The following is a 13,600-nucleotide window of genomic DNA, read 5'->3' as shown; positions in this document are numbered from 1 at the left end:
GATACAAATATCAATTTGACAATTTGAGCACTTGAAAGTTATTATTCCAACTAAATTTGTCATTTTCTCTTTTGGTTTGGTGAATTAAACTTGTTTAATTTTTAGGCAAAATTATAAGAAACTACCTAATCTATACCTTTTTTTAAAAAACTACCTTGTGTAAAATTTTTTGCAAAAAACTACCTTATACAATACAAATCTTTGCAAAACACTACCTTTTAACGGATTTCGTTTGTTGACCGTTACTTTAGGCCATTGACCATCACGTGACTCTTAAACTTCCTTCTTCTTAATCTCATTTTCGCATTCCTTTGTTTCTGAAGCTTTCTTTCATGCGATACCATTTCGAAGTTGCCCTTCCTTATTCCTGTCCTTGATTTCCAATCCCTAATTCATTCAAAGAACCCAATTTTTTCCAACAATCATTACACAATTAACTAGTAATGTCTTCTTTTTCTTCAATCGGGAATTCGATACCTGAAAAATGTGGGTGTGGAGTTCCCTTTGCAAGGAGGTTTCATGGACCAAGGAAAATCCATGGAAGAAGGTTTAAGACTTGCGTTTTTTATGATCCTGATACAAATTGAAGGGGATGCAAAAAGTTTAAATGGATTGATGAACCTGAAATGACTGTTTGGCAAAGAGAAGTGACTAACAAACTTTTAGAGGACAAGTGATAATTAGCAACCGAAATCAAGATTTTGACATCAAGGATTTGTTGCTTAGAACATGAAAAGGAACAAGCAATTTCATAAATTAAAAGGATTACGAAGAAATGGATGAATGAGAGGAAGTATGGAAATCAGATTACAAGCTTTGTATTAGGGTTTTTCTTTTGTTTTTTGTTGGTGTTGGTTGTTTTAATCAAGGCTAGTAAATAAAGTTTATGACCTATTTAAGAATTTGTATTAGTGATTTCGGTATGCAATGGAAGGATGATTTCTTTTGTAACATGATTATGATGAATGAAAAGTGTTTTTATTTTGTCTATTTGATTTCGTTTTTGGTATTGTTGTTTGTTGTTTGCTTGTTGTTTGCAATAGCATCAGTATACACACTGCTTGCACTAATCAACTTCAGTAGCCATTTCAATGTGTTTCAAAACTGAATTTCAGCACTGATTCAATTTGTATGTAATGCTGCAGCACTAATCAACTTCATCATACTCAAAACTGATTTGTCGCACTGATTTTCATCACTCATTCAATGTGTATGTAATGCTTACTGCACTAATCAACTTCAGTATACTCAATGTGTTTTAATGAACTGATTTTCAGCACTGATTCAATGTGTATGTAATACTGCATTACTTATCAACTTCAGCATACTCAAAAACTGATTCAAAACTGATTTGAAGCACTGATTTTGAGCACTAATTCAATGTGTATGTAATGCTTGCCGCACTAATCAACTTTAGCATACTCAAAATTGATTCAAAACTAATTTGCAGCACTAATCAACTTTAGTAGCCAACTTAATGTGTTTCAAAACTGATTTATAGCACTGATTTTGAGCACTCACTCAATGTGTATGTTATGCTTGTTGCACTAATCAACTTCAACATACTTCATGTGTTTCAAAACTGATTTGCAGCACTGATTCAATGTGTATGTAATGCTGCAGCACTAATCAGTATCATCAGTCTTAAACAAAGTGCACTGATTCAATGTGTATCATCAGTATTGTTGCACTGACTCAATACACAACATTGATTTGCTGTTGTGCAATTGCTTACATACATACTACGTATATTGCCACTGATTCCATACACTCAGTTCATATAATGATTCAACACAGTAAATTAATTCAACACAGTACATTCTCAGTTCATATACTGATTTGCTTACATACAGTTTAACACAGTACATTCTCAGTTCATAAAACTTATACTAATATATGTCTTACATTAATTCAACACATTACATTCAACACCAAATTTCTTACTTTCAATATTTAAAATGAGCTCTATATTTGACTAATTTAATTCGTATCACTACAAAAATTATTAATATTAATTTTTATAATTTTTCATTATAAATAATTAAAAATATTAGAAATTAAATTAATAAATTAAATTTTATAAAAAATCAAATATTACAACTACTTTGAAACACAGAATTTACTACTTATCAGAGAAATAAAAAAATAAAGCAGTGACCACTCACAAGTTGCATAAGAACGTCAGTGTTATGTAGAACAAGTCAAGAATGGCATGAAAGTAAAAAGCTCAATTATTGAATAGTCAATAGACAAGGACATTAACATATGAATATGTATGTCCAAAGTTTTAATAGACAATTAATTAATGAACTATCATTTTTTCATTTTGCTAAAGCATTATTTAATTTGTGAAACTAACTTAATTAATTAAACAAGAAGATTCAACAAATTAAATTAACAATTTCATTATTTAGATACCTTAATAATTGACCAAGAAAATATAATAAATTAAATTTACAAAGTAATGGATGATCATTAATTAGAGGATATTATTTCCATTGATTATATGATGACTTGTCAGTATTTTATTTTCGGCAAATTATTATAATTTTTTTAACATATAATTAAACATTTGAAAATAAAAAATAAGTTTAGGTCCCAAAATTTGTGGGCCGTTATGTCGTCGTATATGGTGCTTTTGTAAAAGAGTTGGACCAATGTATAGAGGTTTGTTTGATGAATGGTAATTGGTTGGAGGTTGAAGCTATTAGTTAGTTTAATTAGCTCAAAGAATTGACTTATTTGCTACTTCTCAAAGCCAAAGGTTCAGGCCAGCCAACTGTAATTGTTGTGAATGGGCTATTGCAATGGTGAAGAAACAATAACAAAAAAATGCAAAGACAAACAACCAAAACAGAGCCAATGGAAGAAGCAAAACACAAGATGTATGAGGCATCTATGGATACCTCCACCTCAAAATAAGTAGCTTAACATTAATATAATCAACAATACATTAATGACTCACCTTTCCAAGCTTTAAGAACAGCCTCTCAAAGCAAAGATGGAACCTTTAACTGAATCTCACACAAACATGCATAACACAAGGATGAAGAACTCTTATGGTGTGAACCCTAGTTTTAAATCTTGTATATGCCTCTCTCAATTCCCTAATGATGTTCTAAGACTCCTTATATAGTCATAAAACATATTAGAATAACTTAGGACAAAAGGCTTAAAAGCCCACAAAATCCTGCACATAAAACAGAAAGCTTCTGTTTTGTTCGCTGCCATTTTGCTCGATCGAGCGCCCTAGGCTCAACTGATCGAGCGCTTTCTCCGAGGCTACGCTCGACCGAGTTAAACATGCTCGACCACTCGAGCGGTCTTCAAAGCCCTCCAATCTTCAAGTGATCAAACCCATCACAAAGGTCATTGAAATTGGGCTTGACTCAACAGTAATAAAGATGGTTTGTATAAAAATAGTCGTTGGTATTTGGTTGCTTATTAGAAAAATAATTGAGTCAATTCCAAAAACCATCAAAAATATTACCCATAGTAGCTTTTGGGTTATGACTAAGTTATTTACTAGAAACTTTTTTCTAAATGTCCAGCGAAAAAAATCACTTGAAGCGCGTAAGATGACAGTAGGAGAGACGTGAATGTTAAGTTGGATGTTGTGACAAACCAACATAAATAAGATTAAGAATCGTGTTTTGAGAGAAAGACTACAGGCTTTACCCACTCTGCAGAGATGCGTAAAAGTAGATAGAGATGGTTTTGGCATGTACGAAGGAAGACCGTCGACATGCAAAACATCACGGTTGATAGAAGTAAAGTCATGATAAGCCTAAGAAAATGTGAGAAGAGCAAATTAAAAATGACATGAATGAATTGTATTTTTCTAAGAACTTGACTAAAGATAAATAAATTAAAATTAGTTGGACCCGTGGTTTTGGTGTCCGTGAGCATCAATAATTACCTTTGGCTCATAGTCTTGCCTTTATGATTGTGTTTGTATTTCTCTGGCTTATGCATATAAGCTATTACTAGTCTTAGCTTGTTTGTTTTTTCTTCTCTGTCTTGCTAGTCTTTTTAGTTCATTTGCGGGTTTTCTTGAGTTGAAGGTTGTATAAATTGTAATTTTTTTTTACCTCTTTTGATAAGGTAAGGTATGTTAACTTTAGTGATAAAATATACTTAATATGAAGATTATAAATTTATTATTAGTCAAATTAATTTTCAAAATAATAAAATTACGCTCTTTTAGTCTTTAATGACTCATCTAAAATAGAAGTTATATACTAATTTTTCACCAGCAATCATTTTGATTTGGGTTGATCAGTTGTCATTACTCCCCTTCATTTTGAAATGTCACACGCTCACACCATTAATATCTACACAATTAAATTACTCCATCCATCCTCAAATTGGTTCGACTTTGGTTCAATGTTGAGGGTAATTAATGATAGTTTTTCAAATTAAAAAAAAATTCTTTTTATTTAGGTTAACTAAAGGCATTACTTAATAATATTTAACTTTTAGACCCAATTGATATAATAATACTAATATGATACAAATTTCCAAATAACTAACTAAAACGACCGACTTAAATGTATAATAGTTAGTATATCAATAATTAATTCTGACTAATAACAGTTCCAACAAGTAATCATTTATCAAATAAATTCTTTAATCAAAATTCAAAGAGCTAGTGCATAATTAAATTCAATCAAGCACTTTACATTAATTTGACATACAACCATTAAAAACATTTCATCCATGTATGATTAATAATATATTTTCTCCCTTCTATTATACTTGCTACTAATAATAACATTGTAACAACCCGAGTTACCGTTGACTGGGTAAACAGGGTCATCACTAGGTTCGTTTCCCAAGAAACTGAAATTACACTTCCAAAACTCAAGCAAGGGGTCACAAGCTCTTCAACGTGACTAACTCAGCTAAATCCCAAAGCCAACATCTAACTAATACACAAGATAATCATACAATTCTCTACAAGACCGATATAACCAACACAACCAAAACAAATATACATTTATCCAAAAACCAAATACAAAATTATAAATTCCTACGTGCTCAGCTCAATATACATCCTTGGAACGCTATTTAACACCGTTAACTCATCGTTCCCGACCGGTTCCGATCTGTAGATATGCTAAAAGATGGAAACAACAGAGGATCAGATTAAACTGAATGAGAAGTAACAATCCAAAACAACAAAACACAGTAATTCTAGTCATAGGTTTAAAAGCAACATCAGTTCCCTAGACCTATGTGCGCACAGGGAGTCTAGTTTGAGAGGTGCCCCATAGCTCTAAGGCTATGTCGCTCTCGGGTGAAGCTAGTCAATATCTCAATGACAATTCGCTTCAAAAACAGGGAGCAGGGAACAGTGTTCCTCAACTCCGTCAATGACCAGCTCGCAAGCCTGATCCATTGACCATATCATAATATCAGCATAAGCATTCACAACAACATTTGTCTCAACAATATCCAATTCAAAAGAGCTTTAGTAAAAAGTTTATTTTCAAGAGAGTAGTCTGGCCAGACCCTTTAAGGGACTGCTACTACTCACCAACAAGACGCTTCAAAGAGCCGTGATCGATTCGCGGCTAACAGCTAGAATGGTTCCTCGATGACGTCGCCTCCTGAAGCATAACAAACATAACATCACAACAAAGCGTTCGATACTACAAACTAGGTTCATATAACTCATTGTATCTCCTCCTATGATCGCATCTTAGTTCCATCTTCTATTCTAATAATTCTAATTTCAAAGATTGCGCAAGTTCTAATTCTAACCCCAACATATATAAAAAAAAATATAACCTTGTTTAAGACTAGCTTATAACCTTGTAACGATCATACGTCTCCACAATTCCCTTTGTATTTCCAATTCAAACACTTCTAGTTCATTTAACTCAAACCAAGAAACTAAACAAGATTAACCAGCTATCCTAAAAGAAGAATACAACTAATTTATCCATTCAACTAATAACTTCCACACGAACCCTGATACTTTCAAGAATAACCAATCATATAAAATCAAGGGTAATATCAAACACTTACAATTACCCAACTATTAAATAAATAGTTACAACAAAGAACTATTCACCACTAGCAAATTCATATGAATCAACTAACATTTAAGAACATCAAGTTTCCATAAACTTTCCACATTCAATATCCTATCGATATCCTAATCTTCGTAAATTCATACTAATTAACAATTCCACAATTAAGTTCGTATCACCACTTTGACCTATAATTATCATTAACAACATTCAAATCCAAATTCTCACCACTACCTATACACCATCAAGACACTACGAATCCATTCCCAACAAATTGTTTCACAAGTATCTGGTATTATATCTAAGAGTATCAATCTATTCAATTATTCACCATTATCATAACTTGTCACAACTCTTAGTTCCTAACAATAATTCAGCAGCTAAATATGCATATCCAACAGCTAGTCTCAATCAACAAAACTCATCTAGTTTAGGAATCCCGTAATGGTTTTAGGACACATCTTACTAAAACAGGCATAACTCACTCATACAGAAACCAAATGAGACGATTTAAGTGGCTAAGCGTCCATTATTCATAGCTCTACTATTCTTATTTAGACACTAAAACCCAGAAACAATTAGAACGATCCCAAAATAGCCAAAACAGAATGTTTGTTATGGATTTTCAAGATAGCCTGCTAGTATTTCACTATTTTGAACATAACTCTCCCATATAAACTCATTTTGGAGCGATTCAAGTGCCCACATGATCTCGACTCGAAGCTCTACAAATCTCATGAAGACACCAAAACCCCAAAACGACTGTAACTATTTCAATAACAGTAACACAAATTCGGACAGAACAAAACGGAACCTCATTGTCGATCTTTATGACAGTCTACTAGTATTTTGGACATAACTTCCTCATATGAACTCATCTCGGGGTGATTCAAGTGTCCACATGACCGCGACTCAAAGTTCTACAAATCTCAAGAAGACATAACAACCCAAAAATAATCAGAACCATCCCCAAAATGGCCAAAACAGAAAGTTCGGTTTATGAACTGAAATTTCAGAATCCCAAATACTCAATTTGATACTAGAACTCAAATAATCCAAATAACCAATTCTAATCAACACTAAAAACAACTCAATTAATAATTGAATCTATATAATCATCTTAAATTCAAGTTGATACCTAAATTTAAATCAAAGACCCAAATTGAATCCACAAATATCAAACTACCTTAAAACATTAAATTAATACTTTAAATAGATTAGTTTGTGGATTACCTCAATCACCATTGAAGGAAGAGGAAGGAGTTGGTATGGTGGTGCGGCCCACCGTGTGTGATGGTGAAGGAAGGCTGCATGGGGCTAGCATCACAGCAGCTTGTTGCTGTTTGGAGGCACAAAGCAGCAGTTGTTGCTGCTAGGTGGGTGGATCACGACTAGTTGCTGCCGCCTGCTACTTTTGGAGGACAGGGAGGTGTCGGTTGCTGCTTGTGGAGGAGGAGGCAGCTGCTGGTGGAGGAGAAAATGAGCAAGGGCTGTTGAGGAGGGAGAAACAGCCGTGGGGAAGAGGGTGAGGAAGTGAGGCATGTTGGTTTTGAATGTGAGGGCAAGGAGTGTGTCGATTGAAATTCAATGTGAGGGAAGAGATATGTCGGTTTATAGATGGTAAAATGGGTTTATTTTTAGCTTTGACCCATTAAATTCTATTAAAGTCGTCTCATCGTAAAACAATCTTATATAAGACATGCTGTAAGGGTACAATAGACGATTTATGAAATAAGTAAATGGGTAGTATGAATTTGGATTTCATTTAGGAATCTATTTTTCAATACTTTATTTAAATTTATTTTTATAAAGATAAGATAGTAATCAATTAATAAAATATAATCAAAATACACTTTTATCGAAGTATTCTTTATACGAATTTTATACATTACATAAAATATACCTCTTTCTTGAAAATGTTAACAAATGAAATACTTGAGTCAATATTATCAAAATAATAATATTATTACTCGAATTAACTTACTTAATAACCCCAATCAGCTTAATAAACTTATAATTAAGCTTTATTAAATATAGTCTATTTCAAACATTTTCTACACAACATGTCACAATTGAATGCGAGTATTTCGAAGTATTTAATTTGACAACTATAAAAATTCTCCGACTACCCTGATAAAAAAAATTACAAAAATAGAAACATAATTTTGAAGAAAGTATTGACATATGAATTTAATCTACTATTTATAGCTAGAAAGAAATAGAACGGGAACATTTAACGAAAGGAATGCATTTCACATTTGTAATCTGGCACAACCAATTACCAGCTTGAATTTTGGTGCGGCAGACTGGTCTCTTATTCATAGATTCATTTGTTCTGCGACAGCAGAAGTAAGTTCGTCGAACAATAATAAAACAATAAGAAAATTCAATACAAAATAAGAAATTAACACGAGAAATTTAACGTGGCTACATCCACCGGCACCAAGATCAAATAATTTCACTATGATAGCAAAGAATTACAAGATGAATATCAATCACACTGACAAATTATTGGCTCTCTTGTGATCTCTCTCAAATTTGTGAATCAACATATATTAATCCTAAAATGGGAGTTTATATACTAATGCCCAATAAAAGGAAGTTATTACATAATAAACACAAAGTAACCGTCCCAAAAGACACCTCCCATGAAAGGAAACCGCCATTTTGCGAGCCGTGTACAACTACATGAGCCACGAAATGGAGACAGAACGCACGCGGACCTCCTCTTTGACCCATACTCATTTTCTTCAATGGTGCTTGCTAGTTTGAGTCACCATTAACAACACCATTGATGTCATTGTAGCATTCGTCCTCTATTATATATACCACATTGAAGCACAAAACTAGAAAAGAAAATAAAAGAAAAATAAATGAAATAGATAATTTACACTTACTCTGTTTAATAGTGTTTTTTTTAAATAATTGATGGGGACGATCAAATGGAATTTATATCTTAAAACTTATATAGCAAAATGAAATTAATATTGAAATTATTGATAGTAATCCGTACTAATTTTGGAAGAAAAATACAAAAAAAAAAATGTAACTTGCATTATTGTTTAGACTTGAGAGGGTCCATACTAAAGTAGGATAAAAGATGTGAGATATGTATTCACTATTGTCTTTAGTATTGAACCACAAGTCCAATAGTAAAAAATTGAAAATTTATTAATATATTTCTTTTTATACAAATTCCCGATCGCTATTTCGATTGGGCTATTCTAATGTGCATTTACAGTATATAGTAATTAATAGGATCATAAATAAATTAGTTATAATCATAAAATGATTATTTACAGTTTTAAAGTGATTACTTTTTATAGTCTTAATGTGATATGTTTTTATAGTGTTTTTAAAGTGATTATTTACAATCTTAAAGTGGTCAGTTAAATAAACACTACACCAAAGAGACTTATATTTTATGTTTGATCTACAGTTCTTTAAAACCGCTATAAATGAATTTGTTATCTATAGCAGTTTCAGCAGCAATAAAAACATAATTACTATTTATAGTTGTATTAACCGCTATGTATAAAAACTAATAAAAATAGTATATCAAAAAGGGGTTTTAGTCGAGGTGCACACATTATTTGCGTAAATTTATATTTAATTTTAAAAAAAACAACAAAAAATACTCTTTTATGTCATTAACTTAGTCATCAAAATTCACCCCAAACACCTAGACCTTAGAATTATTGAAATTAAGTTTTAAAATTCTTTTCACCAAATCAAGATTAACAAGATCACGTGGGTGAAATTCAAAATGAATTATTGTAAAAAGTGTAATTTTCTACTAAGGTAATAAATTTTTACATTACACCATGGGATTTGAATGAAATTGCATATAGATAGCTTTTTTAAATTATGAAATATATTTTTATTAGTTTAATTGTGTTAAATATACATGTCGCAATTTCTGTTGTCGCCATAAGCATAATATGATGATTATAAATCTATTATTAGGAAAATTAATTTCAAAATAATAAAATTACACTCGTTAAGTACTCTTCTAATATAAAAGTCATATTAATTTTTCACCAGCAATCATTTTGATTTGGGTCCAGCTGTCTTTACTTCCCATCATTTTGAGATGTCACACTTTTCATTCTATCTTCTATTAATATCTACATAATTAAATTACTCCATCCATCCCATTTTGTACTATATATTCTCGTTGAAATTTCAAAGAAATTGGTCCAAATTTGGTGGAATGTTGAGGGTAATTAATGATAATTTTTTAAAATAAATCCTTTTATTTAAATCATTCAAAAGTGTGATTTTATAGTATTTGACTTTTAGAGCTAATTGATAATAATATTAATATAATACAATTTTCTAAATAACTGACATAAACAGTTAGCATACACTATAAAAAAACACGGAGTTTTTTGACGGAAATATGATGGTTTTTTCGACGCTTAAAAACGTTCAATGGTTGAGGGAGCGTCTAAAAAAAGTAGGTTACAAATTTTTGACGCTTTTTTTTCGACGGTTATTTTCGTGGATAATAAAAGTGGTTTTCGACACCTTTTGCTGTGGGGAAAAAATTTCGCGCTTAAAATCATAATGCAATTTTATGTTTTTAGACGCTTTAAAACGTGAAAAAGAAAACCTTTTAGACCCTAATAAGAGTGGATAATGCAAATATTTTAGACGCTTTATCATGTGGAAAATGGTTAATATTTTAGACGCTTTTATACGTCAAAAGAGAATGAACCATTGATATCTAGATTTATGTTTTAGACATTTACATGCGTTGAAAATGTATTTACTTTTGACAACTTATCATCACCCCAATATATATTAGCCTTTTCCATACTATATAAAATTCATTAAACATACATAATAACCAACAAACATCATACCAAATCATCATATCTAAAAAAGTATTAGAATTCGATATTCATATACGTACACACATTCGTTGATGGAGCTTTGATCTTAAGTTTTCGTAACTTGGTTAGAAAAGTCCAACCAACAAAAATACCTAATTTTAATATTTACATACACTCGTTGATGTTAAAGAGTGCAAAATCAATAAAGTTAAAAGTTTGTCAAAAGTTAAAGGCCTGCAAAATTGTTTTCATTATGTTGCAATTTTCACTTTAGCGTCAAGACCTTCACAAAAGATGATTTCTTGGTCATAATATGAACATCAACAGCAAAAATCTGCAACACATCAAACAAAATGCACAACTTTAGCAAAAACTAAAAGAATGAAGGGTCTACTTTATCCAACTACAAGCAAAACATAACATTAAAAAACTCGTAATTACACTTCTACTACAAACACTAAAAGTAATATGAAAAAGATTTAATGGATGATAAAAATAATAATGATTCTTATTATTTACCGAGTAGGAAAAATTAAAGTCAAACCACCATCATGCCATCAAATATACAAAACTAAAATCATTCACAAAAGCATATGATAACAAAAAAAAAAAAAAAAATTAGATAAACACAATATTAGCTCAACAAAATTATAAAAATCTGACGGCCAGGATGAGATGGTGACGGCGGCGAGGATAATGAAAAAATGAATTGAAATTATCTTTTAAGCGGCTAGGGTTTTTGTTTAAGCTATGACGCCATTTTGTTTTTGTTCAGGCGGGGTAGAACCCGCTCTTCCTTTCGCTTAAATTTTTTTGGATTTTCGACTACTGAAGCTGTGCAATTATCAACTGTTTTGTACGTCAAAAAATAAGCGTCTAAAGACTCTGTGTTTTTTCCGACACTTTTTATTGCATTGAAATTCAAGCGTCTAAAAACTCCACCTTTTATTGTAGTGCTATAAATTACTTTCAATTAATCAATTTAACAAATACCTCCTACCAGTAATCATTTATCAAACAAATTCTTTAATCAAAATTGAAAGAGCTAGAGCATAATCAAATTCAATCAAGCACTTCAAATTAATTTAACATACAACTATTAAAAACATCTCATCTATATATGATTTAATAACAAGATTTAACATTATTTCTCAACGATTAAATCGAAGTAAAAGTAATCAGAAAACACACATATATAATTGAAATCTCAAATTCATAGTTGAGAGAATAAACTATAATTTCACTAAGCCGAACCGAACCTTACCCTTGTGTAGAAACAAATAAGAGTTCCCGAATTAGCTTAGAGAATTACAAATTAGCCTAATAATTAAATACTTTTTATTTCATCCTTGTGACAAGAATACTTTGAGTCAATTAATTCTCGAATCAAACGCTTGTCTATAGAAATTCTCTGACTACTTGGACTAAAAAGAAATTACAAAAATAGAAACATAATTTTTAACAAAGTATTGACATATAAATTTAAATTGCGTATACTGGAAGGCGGGGACATCTATTGTAAACAATGCAATGTTTATCTGTAACCTTGCACAAGCAATTACCAACTTGCTTTTCGTTCTTGCAGACTGGTCTCTTACTGTCAGCAGCAGGGACCTTCAAGCATTCGCCCTCAATATGAACCACATTGAAGCTCAAAAATAGCAATGTAAATAAAAGAAAAATAAATGAAGGAAATAATTTACTCTTACTATTATTTTTCATAGTGTTTTTTTTTAAATAATTGATGGGGATTGGGGATTGGGGATTGAATGGAATTTATATCTCAAACTTATATAGCAAATAGAATTAATATATATTGAAATTATGAATAATTATCCGTACTACTTTATTGGAGGAAAAAAAAATGTAACATGCATATTTATTGTATAGAGGGTCCACAGTAAAGTAAGGATAAGATATGTGAGGCATATTTATAAAATAAAATATATTTATGTGAGATCTTTTTAGATTCGTCTTAATATATATTTTATTATTATATTTTTTTATAATTTTTTATTATGTGTATTAAGAGATACTAAGACTTAAATTTTACTTTGAAAATTGTGCAAAAAGTAAACGAGAAAAGTAAAAAAAAAACAGAAGTAGTAGTTATTACTTAATTAATTTTAAATTGACTAATTATAACCCATTTACAATTTTGAAGTGGTTACATTTATAGTTTTAAAGTTATTACTTATAATCTTAAAGTGATATTAATTAAATAAATTAATTAATTGTATGGGTCTAGTATCATGGTGAGAGTGGTCAAGAACACAAAATTGAGAATAACAATTGAGAACATCTCTCTAAAGTTTTTGGTTAAGCTATAGCGTATTAAATTATTAACTAAACTATATTCAACCCTAATTAGAATGTACATTCACTAAACTCAACTCAACTCCACATTTTAAAGATTCTACATGTATCAATATTAACATCAATTTTTTGATATAAAAACAAATTATCTAAGGCCAAAACTCCAAAACATATTGCAATAAAAAAAAAAAAAAAAAGAGCAAAGTAGTCCATGAGAATTTGTACTCGAGACACTTTATATTTATTCGGTATACAACCATCAATTACATTAATGTATAATTAAATTCAATCCAAAATTTAAACATACACAAAGATATATAAATATATAACTAAAATAAAACAACAATCACTACAAATAATTATCGAAATAACAATGGAAAATCAGCGAGGGGGTTGGTTGGTCGCCCT

General features: G+C 30.7%; 2 long non-coding RNA genes across 2 annotated transcripts; both read right to left on the bottom strand.

The window, feature by feature from the left end:
- Window positions 1-4,596: 4,596 nt before the first annotated feature.
- Window positions 4,597-7,609, bottom strand: LOC130802211 (uncharacterized). The gene is made up of 3 exons (XR_009039746.1): window positions 7,272-7,609; window positions 5,540-5,612; window positions 4,597-5,119 (listed from the first exon to the last, which is right to left on the bottom strand). It is a non-coding gene; the product is annotated as an uncharacterized LOC130802211 (long non-coding RNA).
- Window positions 7,610-10,900: 3,291 nt separating this feature from the next.
- Window positions 10,901-12,755, bottom strand: LOC130802210 (uncharacterized). The gene is made up of 2 exons (XR_009039745.1): window positions 12,439-12,755; window positions 10,901-11,210 (listed from the first exon to the last, which is right to left on the bottom strand). It is a non-coding gene; the product is annotated as an uncharacterized LOC130802210 (long non-coding RNA).
- Window positions 12,756-13,600: the final 845 nt, after the last annotated feature.

The sequence above is a fragment of the Amaranthus tricolor genome, chromosome 16 (assembly GCF_026212465.1).
Source record: "Amaranthus tricolor cultivar Red isolate AtriRed21 chromosome 16, ASM2621246v1, whole genome shotgun sequence".
In the NCBI taxonomy this organism is placed as follows: Eukaryota; Viridiplantae; Streptophyta; class Magnoliopsida; order Caryophyllales; family Amaranthaceae; genus Amaranthus; species Amaranthus tricolor.
This window is presented reverse-complemented; position numbering and strand designations above follow the sequence as displayed.